The sequence below is a fragment of the Vombatus ursinus genome, unplaced genomic scaffold (assembly GCF_900497805.2).
Source record: "Vombatus ursinus unplaced genomic scaffold, bare-nosed wombat genome assembly UNPS02013004.1, whole genome shotgun sequence".
In the NCBI taxonomy this organism is placed as follows: Eukaryota; Metazoa; Chordata; class Mammalia; order Diprotodontia; family Vombatidae; genus Vombatus; species Vombatus ursinus.
Window position 1 is genome coordinate 27,699 of NW_020952782.1, and position 13,814 is coordinate 41,512.

The following is a 13,814-nucleotide window of genomic DNA, read 5'->3' on the forward strand; positions in this document are numbered from 1 at the left end:
AGACCAAAATCTCATACCATATACCAAAATAAAGTCAAAATGGGTTCATGATTTAGATATTAAGGCTGATACTATAAGCAAACTGGAAGAGCAAGGAATAGTTTACCTTATCAGATTTATGGAGAACAGAAGAATTCATGACCAAACAAGAGATAGAGAACATTACAAAATGCTAAATGGATAATTTTGATTACATTAAATTGAAAAGTTTTTACACAAAGCCAATGCAACCAAGATTAGAAGGAAGGTAGAAAATTGGGAAAGAACTTTTACAACCAGTGTCTCTGATAAGGGCCTCATGTCTAAAATATATAGAGAATTAAGTCAAATTTATAAGAATACAAGTCATTCTCCAACTGATAAATGGTTAAAGGATATGAACAGGCAGCTCTCAGATGAAGAAATTAAAACCATATATAGTCATATGAAAAAATGCTCTAAATCACTATTGATTAAAGAAATGCAAATCAAAACAACTCTGAGGTACATCACACCCATCAGACTGGCCAACATGACAAAACAGGAAAATGGTAAATGTTGGAGAAGATGTGGGAAAATTGGAACACTAATGCATTGTCGGTGGAGCTGTGAAATGATCCAACCATTTTGGAGAGCAATTTAGAACTATGTCCAAAGGGCTATAAAAATGTGCATACCTTTTGACCCAGCAATACCACTTCTAGGGCTGTATCCCAAAGAGATCATAAAAATGGGAAAAGGACTCACATGTACAAAAATATTTATAGCAGCTCTTTTTGTGGTGGCAAAGAACTGGCAATTGAGGGAACGCCCATCAATTGGGGAATGGCTGAACAAACTGTGGCATATGAATGTAATGGAATATTACTGTGCTATAAGAAATGATGAGCAGGCAGACTTCAGAAAAAACTGGAAAGACTTGTATGGACTGATGCTGAGTGAAGTGAGCAGAACCAGGACAACGTTGTACACAGTAACAGCATGCTGTGCAATGACTAACATTGATAGACTTAGCCCTTCTCAGCAACACAAGGATCTAAGACATCTCCAAAGGTCTCATGATGGAAAATGCTATCCACATTCAAAGAAAGAACTATGGATTTTGAATGCAGATCAAAGCATACTATTTGCTATTTTTTTTCCTTCTGTTTTATTTCCTCTTTCTGATGGTTCCTCTTATTGGTTCTAATTCTTCCTTACAATATCACTAATGTGAAAATATGTTTAATAGGAATGTATATATGTATAGCCTATATTAGATTTCAAGCTGTCTTGGGGAGGGAGAGAGAGGGAGAAAAATGTAAAACTCAAAAGCTTATGGAAGTGATTGTTGATAAATCAAAATAAATTAATAAAAAATAACTGATTTAATAGAAGACATGGGTTTTTGTCCTCAAGAAGCTTCTGTTCTAATTAGAGCTATCAAATATACAGACCTAGGCAAAGTTCTATAAGAAAACCTGAAGATGGAAAGATCGCCTTCAGTGGGAGGCAGTATTTGATCAAGGAAGACTTCATGGAGAAGGTGGCACCTAAGCTGAGCTTTCAAAGAAGAATAAGATTTCAACAGGCGGAAATATAGATGGAGACAACTTATACGTGTGTAGAAAGGCGGAAGGAGGCAGCTATGTGGGCTCAGTGGATAGAGCACTAAGGCTGGAGTCAGGAAGACCTGAGTTCAAATCCAACTTCAGACACTTGCTAACTGTGTGATCCTGGGCAAGTCACTTTACCCTGTTTGCTTCAGTTTCCTCATCCATAAAATGAGCTGGAGAAGGAAATGGCAGACCACTCCAGTATCTCTGTAAAAAAACCCCATGGACAGCACCAGCATGCTAGGGTCCATGGGGTCATGAAAAGTCAGACACAAATGAATGATTCAACAATAGAAGCAGAAAGGCAGGCTGAGAAAGGAGTGCAGTGAATCCAGTTTGGATAGAGTGTCGAATGAATCAAGGAAAAGTAGTATGAAGTAAATTTGGAAGGTCGGTTAGAGTTAGACTGTGGAAAGCATTGACTGCCAGGCCAAGGAAGGAAGGCTTAGCAATATGTACTCCACCCCCGGAGAAGACGAAAGCTTGGACAATGTAATGTGTTCAGAGAAAAAGAAATGTAATGATCCTAAGGGGAAAAATGTAAATTGGAATAAGTATAAACAGGGGGAAGTGATTGCTACATGCTCAGAGATGTCTGCCAATGTGCATTATGACAGGTAAAGGTTATTTCATTCCCAAAACATAATCACATGCATAATACTGGATATTTTTTTCTCTGAAGAATCCCTGGGTCAGCACAGAAGAAAGGCCCAAAGTCTTCCGATCACTAACAAATCTGGGGCTTCAAAATGGTCCCTTTAAGACACACCAACTCACTACAGGCTCTCCTCCTCCACCCACTTCTCTGCAGACAGATGGACCCGTTTAAAAAAATCTGACAAGACTATTTTTGTTTTCTACAGCTGCATCCTCTTCTACACAGTGCGGGAGGAAGCACCAGACCACCTTGGTCACCAGCTAGGTAGAAGCCTCCACCATCATCACAGAGCCCAGGAAAAGCTCTGCCTGGGGATTCAGGATCCTGTGACTCTGCAAAAAAAAAAAAAAAAAATGTAGGAGTGGAGACCCAAGAGGAAGGTATTTTAGGAAGAAAATGGCAGCCTCGAAATAGGTGGGAAGCGAGTGGAGTTTAACAGAGATGATTTTCCCAGTGCTGATGCTACAAGAAAATCTTGTTTCAGAGTGAATGCTGGTAGTATCAATCTATTTAAACAATTGGCAAAGTCAACTCAGGCGGGTGACTGTGGAGCTGTATTCCACAGAAATCCTAGGGTGTCACGGGACAGAGATCATAGGATCATTTATTTAGGGTTAGAAGATGGCTCAATGGAGAGAGTGACTGGAGTCAGGAAGACTCATCTTCATGAGTTCAAATCCAACCTCTAGCTATGTGACCCTGGGCAAGTCACTTAACCCTTTCTGACTCAGTTTCCTCATCTGTAAAATGATCTGGAGAAGGAAATGGCAAACCGCTACAGTATCTTTGCCAAGAAAACCCCAAATGGGGTCACAAAAGAATTGAGCACAACTGAAAAAAAACAACTGAGCAGAAAGGGCCTTAGGGGGTTATCTAGACCAATCCCCTCATTTTACAGATGAGGAAACTATGAGTTGCCCAATATCATATTAGGTGGCAAATGCAGGTGTAGGGTTTGAACTAGGGTCCTCTTCAAATCCAGGACTCTTTCCATTCTTTGCTCCTTGAAAGAAAAATATATGGCAGATATGGTTAATTTGTACTTATGTTACTCTCTCCAGATCTCCAAATAATGCTACATCACGTAGAAGCACATGAAAAAATGTAAAACCTTAAATGATTTGAAAACCACCTGAATGAGTGGTATAATTTCCTACACCAGAAGTCGAGACCTGGATTCTAATCCAGACATTCTGACCAAATCACCCCCTCTTCTATGTTTGATTTCACTCCTACAAAATATGGGCAAAGTTATAGAATGTTATATCTACAAGGGACAGTGGAAATCATCTGGCTGACCCCCCTCATTTTATAGAAGAGGAAAGAGGAAACTAGTGAAGCGAGAATCCATTTAGAGCACCACATTTGTTTATAGGTACCAAAGTTTTAAAAGGACACTGATGAGCTGAAATATGTCTAGAAGACAAGCAGTAGGATAAAGGGCCTTGAGCCCAGGTCATACATGAACTGGGCATGGTTAGCCTAGAAAAGAGAAAGCTGAGAGGGGATGAGAACTAATCTTCAAGTATCTGAAGAGCTATCATGTTTGAAGAAAGGATTATATTTTCTCTGCTTGGCCTCAGAGGGCAGAACCTAAAGCAGGGTGTAAAAATTAAAAAGAAGCCAAATTCAGACTTAGTGTCCAGGAAAACTTCCCAACTTCTCCAAAAGTGGGATGGGATGCCTCAAAAGGTGGTGAACTCTTCTCTCCTGAAGCTTTTCAGGCAGAAAACTAGATAACCACTTTTCAGGTAAGTTATATAAGTGGGGATTTTCTTTCATGTCTTGGTTGGATAAGCTGGCTGCTTCCAAACCTCAAATTTTCTAATTCTGTAACTTGCCAGAGGTGACCAAGTCAGATCCAGAACTAAAACTGAGGCCTCTGGACATCAAAATACAGGGTTCTTTCAATTCAATCACACCACCTCTTTTTGCCCACTTCCATGCCATGATGGGAACATGAATTTGTGATTTCTTCACCTATGTTCCCAAGGTCTCTAATTTCAAGCTGTGTCTCTCTCTGCACTGTGTCTCTCCCTTCCACGGCTATGATGTTCACATGATGGCTCTTAAGAAAATGGCTCTAAATCAGAGTTGACATAGAGTGCAGTGATGTTAAGGAAGCTAAGGTTTGGTCAGACAGTACTTTCACCCCTCGTTTTATGAGCTACCCCATCAAAAAGTCGTCATTAAATAGCTGGTAAATAAATGTCCATGTCTGCTGATGAATGCTAACACAACATTTGTTCCCACTGCAATGGTAACTGAAAAAGTAGAGATTAATTTCTTATTTCAAACATAGGTCTCGTCCTTTCAGCACCATGCCACTACCCTCCCACCACTGCCACAAGCTTTCCAAACAACCCAAAACACAACAGAGAGGGGGAAGATGTAAAAGTAATAATTAAATGAGTCATTGTAAATACTTATGCCATTCATATAGAAAATTAAAACTTAACTCCCTCCCCTTCCAGATGTGGGGAGATACACTGCCCATATGCTCCCACCTATTGGGTACAAGAATTAAGAGCAAATGTGAACGTCAGATTCATCATATAAACCAGTCCTCAATAAAGCCAGTCTAGGTCTGAAACATTTTTTTTTTTCTGGAAGCGGCCAGGAAATTTAATCCTTTTAATTTTTTGACCGATGGACCCTATGTGGGTTACTAACCAATGACCATTCACATTCATCATAGGCTTTGAGGTCTGCCATCAAGTACTGTCACTTAACCTAAATGGCATCATAACCCATCTCCACATCTGGAAGGGCAGTGCATCAAGTTTATTTTAATTTTCTATATTGGATGGCATAAGTACTCAGATTGTCCCACTTCAGCAAAGGTGTGTTCTCCAAATGAGGCAATATTTGTCAAATACTTAGCACAGTGCCTGGCACATAGTAGGAGCTTGATAAATGCTTATTCCGTCCATTTCCTCCAAATGTTTCTAGCATGTCTACCTGTGTTATGCTTCACTGTCTCCAGTCCCCGAATCAAGAAACATACCAGTTCCTCCCACATGTCTTGCTGCCACACACCTCCATACCTGTCTCTACCAAATTAATGTTCCTCACCTTCAGAATTTTAGGACTCACTCACCTTCTCCATGGAACCTTTCCAGACGAATTCACTGAGCTTTAGTCTCTCATATCATTCTATTTTCCAAAGTATCTAAAGTAGTATTTTATGAGTGGGCATGAATGCAAGTCTGATGAACAATGGAAAATCTGTCCTTCCAGAGATCAAGACATACAATCTGCCATGATGTTTACAAAATCATCTTTACTGACCAGAAAGTGTATTAGATTATCTATGGACCAAATTGTCAAAATTTAGATCCTTAATTTAAATGTAAAACTAAAATTATGATTATGCAAGGATAATTATACCACCCGACAATATTTTTTTTGGGGGGGGGGAAGAGTATAAAATAAAGGGTGTTTTAGCCATAGGCATTGCTACCTAAAGTGCTTCAAGAGGGGCTAGGACTGCATTGGGGGAAACCCAGAGAGAAGTCAAATGGCAACTGTCCTTGGAGATTTTTCTAGAGTAGCTTCGGGTTGGGCCATGGGTTACAGCTTTTTAAATGCTCCTTCCTCCACCCATTTCTAACACAGACACCACCCACTCAGAGACACTCTGGTTACTGACTGCCAGGACTATCCCAAAGCTTAAGAGTTATTCAGTCACAAGGAAATTATCTCTGCCCAACGCACAAGACCGACAGAAAAGTACTTGGAGGTCAGCAGCAGAAGAAACAAAAACATCTATTAGCTATATATGGAAACAAAACCACCCACCAACTGCTCAATTAGAACAGACACGGTTAGACCTTTGAGAGGCCATGGAGTTCATGCCTCCTTCATTCAGGTTACTCTGTGAGGGATAAAACTGGGCCTCCTCCTACCGACCCACCTTCTTTTCTCATTCCACTGCTCCACTCAGACCCATCTCCTCACTGAGGCTTGCCCAGGACCAGCTCATTGCTGCTATCAGTGTTAGGTTACACTATTCACTCTATCCTTCTCTTCTCCTACCTACATCCTACCCTGTCTTTTAAGTACATTATAGAGAGTACCAGAGCCAAGGAATAGTTTCAATGGGAGCCTTTAGCTTTATGAAGACATAGGGGAAGAGATATAAACACAGGAGACAAAGAACTGAGTGCCATGGGATCTCTAAGGCAATACAAAAAGGACCCTAACTTTGGTTATTTCATTAGCGATTTAAAGAATCAGCTTTACAGGAACAGGGTTTAGCCTCCTAGAATAGCTTGAATGCAAACCTGCCTGAGCCATGGTCAAAGTCCCTTCTGGTTCTCTGAAAGCACTAGGGTGCTCCATTTCAAGGTAAGGTTACTCTTCAAGACCTTAGGTAGCCAGACACAGGAAACCTTTCCATGCACTTGACTCCTTGAATACAAGAAACTCAGATACAACTTAATTCAAGAAACAGCAACGACTAGACAGCTTCCGATACCTGCAGTCATCATTTCCATTTGAGTCATTTCTATTCGAATCTCAGCCGGCTTCAAATAAATTGACCTACACACATCAAAGCTGCTACAAGACTTTGGTCTTTAGGGCAGAGATGGCACTGGAGATGCTACAGAGTTCAGGCTGTACAGAAAGGCTTTTTTGAGGGCAGTGAATCTCACCAAGCCACACAACAAAAAAAGCCACAGGCATTCTGCACACCCATACAATGCAAACCCTCCACTTTTGCCTTAATGGTTCCTCAAGCATCTGAAAATCTAAACTCTCCAGACCTCTCTTTAAAATACTATTCTTCTGTCCAAACAGCTCATCAACAGTATGATTCAACAATTCCTCCTTGAGTCATTTGAATAAAGAAGCTTAATTGAGGATTCAGTGCTTGGATGGAGCTGTGTATTATTAAGGGGGCTACTTCCTCCAACAGCACCATCCATGCCTGCTCCTCTGACGTGATTCTTGTCCAGGTTCTCTTGGTAAGCCTCTGTTCCTCCAGTCCTGGAATTCTCACTCTCTTTGTGTCATGAAAGTCTATGGACCCCTTTTCAGAATAATGTTCTTAAATGCATAAGATACAATACAAAGAATTACAAAAGAACTCAATTACATTGAAATAGTTGTCCATTTTTTTTTTAAAGTTAGCAGACCCTGAATTCAATAAACATTGATTAAACGCCCATTGTGTATAAGGCACCAGCGATACCATTGTGGTGTCTCTCACATCCATCCATCTTTACTGCAACCACCCTCTTGAAGGTCTTGGACTATGGTAGCGCCTCTTCTGCAATGTTGCCTTAGGCCTTCTCTCTACAATCCATCTCTCTCACTGCTGCTCAAGTAATCTTGCTAATGCAGTCACTCTGATCACCTTATGATTCTTTTCCATAACCTTCACTGGCTCTCAATTAACTGTAAGTTGAACAATCCAATAAAATAACAAATTCAATCCAATATTTATTAAGTGGTAAAGACACTGGACTAGGTACTGGGGTTATAATAAGAAAAAACTGCTGCCCTCAAGGAACTTACAATCAAATAGATCTGGATACAATGCAGAATTTGCTAGGCAGAAAGGAAAAAAGTTCAGAAAAAGCTAATTAGTACTGTCATGACCAATATTTGGATGTTGACAAGCAGAGTGATGTTGGAGCTCAGTGGACAGGTCTGGGTTGGAGAGTCAGACTTAGAAGTCATTTGGATAGGGGTGATAACTGGAAGCCACGGGAGTAACATCAAATCAGACAATCTAGAGAGGAAAAGAGCAAAAAACAGCATCTGGGGGACTGAGGGGGTGGAGGGCAGTGTCATTACATATTTAAGGAACAGAGGAAATTAAGGAGCAAGAATAGAGTGTCATGGAAGTCAAAAGAGGTGAGATTATTTAAAAAAAGAAAAAAAAGAGGGGGTGTTAACAATGCCAAATGCTGCAGGGGATCAATGAAGGCAAAAACTAAAACTGTGGTAAGGAAGTCATTAATAGCATCTTTGGAAGGAAGAGTCTGGAGAAAGTCAGATAACACTGCAAAGGGATAAAGAAGGTAAGAAGTATAGACAAAGAGTGTAGACTACCCATCCTAGAGGTTTGGCAGCAAAGGGGAGAAGAATGATAGCATTACAGCTTAAAAAGCCAAAAGGTGGAGGAAAGGATTTTTTTTTTTTAAAGGATAAAGGAGACTTGAGCATATTTAAAGACACTGGGAAGGATGCCAATAAAAAAAGTTCATTTTACAAATAAGGAAACTGAAGCACAGAGAGGTTAAATTCCTTATCCAAGGTCACACAGATAGTAAGTCTCTGAGATAGGATTTGAACTCAGGTCTTCTGATTGCTCAGAATCAATTGTTCTTTCTACTGTATTCCCAGGACTGATCAGGGGCTAAATAACGACCTTGGTGGGGGAGAAGGGAGGAGATTCTTTAAAGTCTTTAAATTCTGGTAAATTCTAGAAAGAGCACTGGTTTTACAATCAAAAGAAATGGGTTCAAATCATGCCTTTGAAACTACCTGTGTGATCTGGAGCAAGGCACCTCATCTCCCTTGTCCTGTTTTCTCATCTGTAAAACCAAGATGTTACACTAGTTGGCTTCTGAGGGCCCTTCCATCTCTCTCTACATGATCCTATGATTCCTGTGTCTTACAAGTTCAATTCTTTGGCAATGTCATTGTGTCTTCCAAGTGAGAGGAAAAAAAAAAACCACAACATTATTTTTGGTATCTTCAAGAACTGACACTGTCAAAATCAATCTCATTTTTACTTAAGCTGAATTCTTTCTGCTACACAATTTATAAGTTACCAATTTTTAAAAGAAAATGACAGAGCTCAACCCAGAATCTCACAAAATCTGATATACACCCAGTACATGGGTTTGCATAGGGCATGTTATCTATGGATACCAGAAAACCCACAGTATGGACATTTACATTCTAATGGCTATCTTAGCAGAGCATAGGGAATAAAGACACTTTAAAAAAAAATTATGTCAAAAGTAAATAACTCAGCTTCCTGCAGGTGCTCTGGTAAAAGACAAAAAATGAAAAATGAAACATATTCTGAAAAATTTACATTAGAAAGACATATGGGGTGGGGGGGGTGGGGGGAGTAATAACCTTTTACTGGCAGGGACCCAATATTATTTCTTCTGTACCAACAAACAACAGATGATACTCCACATGTACAACAGTGGGGTTTTGACTCAAAAAAGCACCTACTTTGGTAAAAAGGAATGACTATTCCCCAAACCAGTGACAAGATATAGGTCTTGACCGAAACAGCACCATGCTCACACCTGTTCACTCTACGATAAGATAAAAACCATTTAGCACGTTCAAAATAAGGAATAACAGTGCTAAACAACTCCATGGCACAGGGTCTGGAATTAATCTTGAAATTAAAATGTTGCCTGCCTTTCAAGTGATCTGTCAATTACCCTAGTGGGCTGCTGTTATCTCATCATTTCTCTATTTCAAAATAATCAGTGCCTCCCCATTGCTTATTAAAATATAAATTCTCAATCCTGGCATTCAAGGCTCTCCACAATCTGGCACTTAGTTACCTTTTCAGCCTTGTCTTACACCAAGCCCCTTCACATAGTCTACATTTTAGCCATTCCCTGGCTGACATTCTTGTGTCCTGCTCTGCTCTGTCTCTGTATCTTTAATTAATGCCGTTCCCATGCCCCATGACTACAATGGACTCTACTGGACTTTACCCCATCTGGGGTTGCTCTGCCTTTCCTCCAAAGTCACATTCATTTGTCACCTCTTCTATGAAGCCCTCTCCCTCATCCCTCAGGCAAAAGGCTCCCTCCTTCTCTCTCTCTTACAGTCTCCAAATGACTCAAATTTGACAAATATTTATTCACTGCAGAAGTTCTGTGCTCCAAAGAACAATTCCCTAGGCAAGGGATTGAAGGGTGACCTTCATGATAAAAAACAAAAAAATTTGAAATTCAAAGTTAAAAAAAAAAAAAAAGAAGACCTAAGCTGCTTCCCCAGCCCAGGCTGGACCTATAACTAGCTCGACATGATTTTATGTCAGAGAAACACCAAACTGCATGCCCCATGGCTGAAAACTGATAAGACAGTTCTACAGGAATAATTGTTTCATTCTCTATCTCCTTGCGGCAGCTAGGTGGCAAAGTGAATAGAATGCCAGGCCTGGAGACAAGAAGACTCATCTTCATGAGTTCAAATCCGGCCTCAGACACTTACTAGCTGTGTGATCCTGGGCAAGTCACTTAACTTTCTCAGCAGAAATACGGCAGTGGTTTCCCCATCTATAAAATGGCAAACCACTGTGGTATTTCTGCCAAGAAAACCCCAAATGGAGTTACCAAGAGTCAGACACGACTAAAAAATAATTAAACAACATCTTCTTCCCTTGAACTTCCTACTTAGAAAAGGAAAATCTCCTTGATATGAGAAAAAAATCTGTCTGAATTCCAAATCCAGATTTTCATAACAGCTCACCTTTAACTAGGTTGCACAAATTCACTCTCATGTTCTATGAAGGCATCACACCCAGCAAGGTTTAAGCTGGAGGAATGATTATTTTTTTAGTAACCAAGTCATGAAGAACAAACGCTCCTATTGAAATCAGAATATGTTAGGGCCAGAGGACACACAGCAGAATGGGAAGAACATTGAATTGGGATTTAGGGAGATCCTAACTATGACCCTGGACAAGTCTTGTTACCTCTCCAGGGCTGTCTTCTCAACTGTAAAATGAGTCTGCGGGCTCATGGTTGTCCATGAGCCTTGTGTGTGTGTGTATACACACACATATTGATAACTATATTTGAAGAATTAATTTCCTCTGTAATCCTATGTATTGCATTTTATGCATTGAAAAACATTATCCTAAGAAAGGACACACAGGCTGCATCAGATTGCCAGAGAGGCATATATTAAGGTTAAAAATCCCTGGCAGAGATGATCTCCAAGTCCCTTCCAATTCTATAATACCATTTTTCCATATGACTTTTTCAAGTATGTGGTTTACCTCTCCCCTGGATATATTGTTGGAGAATCTTGGGTGGCCCTGAAGATGGAAATGATGTGCAGAACTCTTTGAGGGGGCTTCCTTATTAAGTCATAGCTTGCTTTAGCCCGGTCTACTAAACTGTTATGTTCCCCAACTTTCCCGCTCTATCTATCTACAATTCTAGATAGGATTACAGAATTATGGATTTAGAGGCAGAAGGGACTACAGGGGTCACCAAATCCAATCCCTTCATTTTTACCCCTAAGGAAGCTAATGGAGGCTAAGTGACTAGCCTATGTAATGCTGCCTAAAGACAGACCCATCTGGAAAGGCAATATTTACAATGTCCTTTCTATTTATAATATTGGGCCTGATTCTACTCACAACATATGGTTAACTAACCCTATGTTCAAAGAGATTAACAAATCCTTTATTGGTCCATTAAAGAGGCAATGAAAGCCTGCCCACCTCTTGAATTCAAGACACAGTGATGAGGTTCCAAACCACTGACGCGTTCCGGTTCATTTTTGCCTCAGGCTGTTAGAAGATTAGTCCAGGCCAGCATTGTAAAGGGAAGCTGAGGATAAAAACCAGTAAGAATCAGTTCTCTCTTTAACAGTTATAATCCCCATAAGGGTGGGGCACTGGTGATATATCCTCTGGTATCCCCTGCAGCACCTAGCAATTCTGGGCACAGAATAAGAACTCAATCAATGCATGCCAATGAATAGTAAAGCTTTTTAGAACACCAGGGATATTCAGATATCCCTTATCCTGAGCCAGCATCTCTAGGCCTATCCCTACTGCTATGGGCATATCACAGTATTATTACTTGACACTCAATGTTTAAGTTAAGTGAAACTAGACAGCCCACCATTCTATAGAACATGTGTTCTATAGAATTCACATTTTAAAAGAAGCAAAATACCAACAAAGGCAAGAAAGAATCATGCTTGGTTGATATTCCTTAGTTCTCCAGTTGCTAGAGCCTCCTTGCATATCACTTAATTTATGCCTGTTAAATCCCATCCAAATAGATTAGTCAATCTCTTCAGGCAGAGCCTAGTTCAGGCCCTCACAATCTCTTGGCAACAAGGCACTATTGATCATGTTATAAGCACTCAAATATCTGTTGATGAATGGCGTTCAACGCTGTTAGACAGGCTGTGATCTCTTGGTTGGCCCAGGCACAACAGAATCATGAAGATGCAGGACTGCACTAAACCAGATGAATCTGAGGACACTCAAGTCAATTTTTTAAAAGAGACATTAATGAAGTGCCTACTGTGGGCAAGATGGTTCTAGTACTCTCTCTTTCCATCTCTGACCCATTTATCCTCCTGACCAATTGACCAGGCTGGTTGATAATCTGTGTACTGCAATTGCTTCAAAGAAGGCCATCAGATACCCAAGGAAAGACTGTCTTATCACCTTGCTCCCTACACTACTCATCCCCATCAAGGTTCAGGAAAAGCTTTCCAAACCTACAAGAACAAGGAGCTCTAGTCCCACACCCCATGGTCTTGAAAAAGGCAGTCCAGACATCATGGGCCTATTGGGTCTGAGCACATCTTTTAACTCACCTCTGCTCTTAGATCATAGCCTTTGCACCTAAGCTTGAAACCTAAGACAGAACAGTGGTTTGGAGTATCAATGATATGGCTCAGTGGGGCAAGCAAAGAACTAGAGCCAAGGGAACTCTAAAGAACTCTACCCCAATAGTCTTGAGGTAGAGGCAAGATGGAGATGCAGAGAAGACATTCAAGCCAAACTCTCTCAACTTTGGAGGGGAATTCTTCCCCAAACAGCTCTCATTGTGCAACACAGCCAACAAAGGTCAAGATGAAACATTTTTCCCAGTCCAAGAAACTCAGGAGATCAGAAAGAGAGGCCTATGACACTGGGGCTGAGGCTGGCCTGGAGTACAGTGAGGTGGCCACACCAGTGGCAGACCTTGGAGACAGTGGCAACAGCAGATGGAGCAGTTTCGGGAGCTCTCACCAACCAGAGACATGGGAAATGGTACACTGGTCAGAAAGAGATTACAGAGGACCCCTGTGCTAGCACTGGAGACCGTGTTTGGCACTGGAGATGCGGTTTGGCAACTCTAGAGCCAACAGAACTCTATTCCAATAGTCTACCACATGACTTCTTTTAACATTAACTTGTTGGAGCCCTGGCTTCTCTACTTCTAAAATAAGACTAACCGTCCTATGCTGAACCAGAATACAAAATCATTAGAGAACTCTTGGTAAATACTGGGTATTTTCTAAATGCTTAATAATAATAGTGTTCATGCAAGATACCAGGATTTTGTAAGACTACTCAAATGGAGGGGGAAAATCAACAACAACCACAAAAAAAAAAAAAACAAACTTCAGAACTTCCCTTTTTAAAGAAGGCAGATATCATATTTACAGACCATGATATTAATGAGAAGGGAGAGAAATATATGTAGGGCAGGGAAAAAAATAGTCAACCCACTGTTTTCTGATCTGAATTTCAACCCTAACAATGCCACTAATCAGCTATGTGACCTTAGATTCCTCAACTGTTTAAAAAAAAAAAAAAGAGGGGAGGCTATATAATAATAGCTCCAATTTAT

At 40.5% G+C, this 13,814-nt stretch overlaps 1 long non-coding RNA gene across 3 annotated transcripts in view; it reads right to left on the bottom strand.

Moving 5' to 3' along the window:
- LOC114040361 overlaps positions 1 to 11,782 on the bottom strand; it is a 39,101-nt gene extending 27,319 nt beyond the window's left edge. The window contains exon 1 of one of the 3 annotated variants that reach the window (XR_003568771.1): positions 11,678 to 11,782. This is a non-coding gene — a long non-coding RNA (uncharacterized LOC114040361). Of the gene's footprint in view, positions 1 to 2,351; positions 2,450 to 2,480; positions 2,564 to 11,677 lie in introns of those variants that run through there. The other 2 variants (XR_003568770.1, XR_003568772.1) reach the window with 2 other exon arrangements.
- Between the last annotated feature and the right edge of the window lie 2,032 nt (positions 11,783 to 13,814).